This window comes from Octopus bimaculoides, chromosome 6, assembly GCF_001194135.2.
Source record: "Octopus bimaculoides isolate UCB-OBI-ISO-001 chromosome 6, ASM119413v2, whole genome shotgun sequence".
In the NCBI taxonomy this organism is placed as follows: Eukaryota; Metazoa; Mollusca; class Cephalopoda; order Octopoda; family Octopodidae; genus Octopus; species Octopus bimaculoides.
This window is the reverse complement of record NC_068986.1, coordinates 28208493-28211697: the sequence shown is the minus strand read 5'-3', so window position 1 is coordinate 28211697 and position 3205 is coordinate 28208493.

Here is a 3205-nt window from a genome sequence, read left to right as displayed (position 1 = left end):
TATATATAATATAATATAATATAATATATAATATAATATAATCTAAATTATATATATATATATATATATATATATATATATACACATTTATGTATGCATGGATGTATTCATGTATATATATATATATATACATACATATACATATATATATATATATATATATATATATATATACACACACACACATACGTATTGACCTACACTTATTTGATATCTCTCTATATCTGTATCTGTATACATATATATTTACACACACACACACAGATACATACGCATACATATCTATATACATATCTATACATATATCTATATATACATATGTAGATAGATAGATAGATAGATAGATAGATAGATAGATATATAGATAGATAGATAGACACACACGTAAACTGAGAAGACTATATTATGCAGCTTTACTTAAGAATCATAAAGCAGATTACAGATTAGATTACAAAATGGAATTTAAAAAATGAACGTAAAGAAACTAGGAACTGCAAAAACAAAAACAAAATGATAACAAATATCATCCGCAACAAGAAGAAGAAATATTACTACAACAACAACAACACCAACAACAAAATCAATATTGAAATGAACGCAAATAAGCGCAAAAATAAAATAAAATAAAGCATGTACAGAATGAGATGGTATTCTTCATTAAAAGAAGGTTTTATCACACAAACTAAATGTTTTAACTGTTATCATAGAATAGTGTTTCTTAACCATTTTTTAAACCTCTGGACACTTTGATTTATATTTTACTCGGGTGGACCCTCAGGGCCATTCGAGGTTTTTAAAAACACCATTATATTTTTAGAATAAGATATTATTAGGAATTCCCTTAAGGCGGCGAGCTGGCAGAATCGTTAGCACGCCGGGTGAAGTATTTATGCGGCATTTCGTCTGTCTTCGTGTTCTGAGTTCAAATTCCGTCGAGGTCGACTTTGCCTTTCATCCATTCGGGCTGGATAAGTTAAGTGCCAGTTGCATACTGGGGTCGATCTAATCGATTTACTCCTTCCCCTGAAATCGCTGTCCTTATGCCAAAATATTATATCAATGCTATTGAGGATTTATTAAGGCAGTGAGCTGACAGAACTGTTAGCATGCCGAGTGAAATACATAGCGGCATTTCGTCCGTCTTCATGTTCTGGGTTCAAATTATGCCGAGATCCACTTTGTCTTTCCTCCTTTCGAGGTCAATGTTGAACGCTTGGAATGAGCGTAAGTTGAACGCCTGGAATGATATTATCGACGTAGCTCATCTCACGAAGTTGCTGACCTAGTGCCAAAATTTGAAATTAATATTACTGGGAATTATGTAAAAAGGAAAAACAATATTCAAATATTTTGTGTATTATAGAAATATAACCAACTTATTGCTCATAAATTGTAACGATAAAATCTTATATGGATTCACAAGGATCATACGGACCCTTGTTTTGAACTATTGCTATAGTAGCATTAGCAAAGCCTGTTTCATCAACAAAGCCTGTTGATGAAAACATCGGGCCCAGTTTGGCCCAGAAATCTGGTCTTGTGGTGGTAACTTACGGGGATGTTAACAAACCAACACCGGTTGTCAGGTGGCGTGGCAGACCACAACACATGCACACACACACACACACACACACACACACACACACACACATACAGCCACCCATCCACGCACACGCACACATGTATACACGATGGATTCCATTCTACACAGTTTTCGTCTACCAAATTCATTTACAAGGCTTTGGTCAGCCATGAGCTATTGTAGAAGACACTCACCCAAGATGCCGTGCAGTAGAACTGAACCTAAAACCGTACGGTTGGAAAGTGAGCTTCTTAATCAGAAATCCTGCACCCATAGAAGTTTCACAATATTATTAACCTCCGGGGAGATTCGAACACTCGACCTCCGCCCTACGAGTCTTGAAATTTTTAAATTAGTTTCGCCTGGATTAAGAACATGTGCCCATAGCCATCGCAGACAGGGTGCAGTGCGGTTAAGATTTTCTTTTGAACAGTTGCAAGACAATGGGGACAAGAAAAACGGAATAGTTCGAGGTTGGCAGAATCGTTAGCACGCTGGACAAAATGCTTAACGGTATTTCGTCCGTCTTTACATCCTGAGTTCAAATTCCGCCGAGGTCGACTTTGCCTATCATCCTTTCGGGGTCGGTAAAATAAGTACCAGTCAAATACTGGGATCGATGTGATCGACTTCGCTCCATCCTCAAAAACTGCTAACCCTGTGCCAAAATTTGAAACCATTATTTTCCCTATTTAAGGCGACGAGCGGCCAGAATCGTTACCACACCGGACAAAATGCTTAGCAGCTTTTGCTTCGGCTCTTTATACTCTTAGCTCAAAATATGCCGAGGTCGATTTTGTGTTTTATTACTCCAGGGTCGATAAAATAAATACGCATTGAGCACTGGAGTCTATATAATCGATTTTCCGCTCCTCTCAAAATTCTTGGCCTTGTGCTAAAATTAAAGAATAATTTTTCCTGTTATTTTTTTCTTCCTCAATTGCTAGCCACAAACTAGAGTCAATGCTATCGACAAACCTCGATTCACAAATTTCGGGCTTAGTACCAATGTTAGAAACATCTTCCCACCTTTCGCTAGATACATATTCCTTAATGTTAATGTTCAGGATGCCAATGTTTAATTAATAATGTTATGCAAAAATTTATGTTGTATACAAGAGTACATTTCTTTCAGCATAAATACGTAGAGGCGAAGCGTAGGGATGATGATTTAATAAACTGAACGAAATACAGGGGAAAATCATTTAGAAACACCACTCCGGATAGTTCTAAGCGTTAAGTGAATAGTCGAATACAGAAGTGAAAGTAAGAAATAAGTAAATATCAAGAATTGAGAGGCACAAATCAGGATTTAAGTAAGAAAAAATGCCAGAATCAGGTCAGAGTCAGAACTGATTTCATTGCAATGTTTACAACAATAGTTTAGCCAACTATGTATTATCAGATTTGTTAAGTACCATCATTCTTTTTCCATTCTTCCCATTTTTTTTTCTGTTATTCTTTCTCTCAGTATTTTTTCTTTTTTCTTATTGATTCGTTTTTTTACCCAACATAATTCTATACATGATATATATATACATATATATACATACATACTTACATACATATACTCATATATAAACATACGCACATGTATGTATGTATATATATATATATATATAT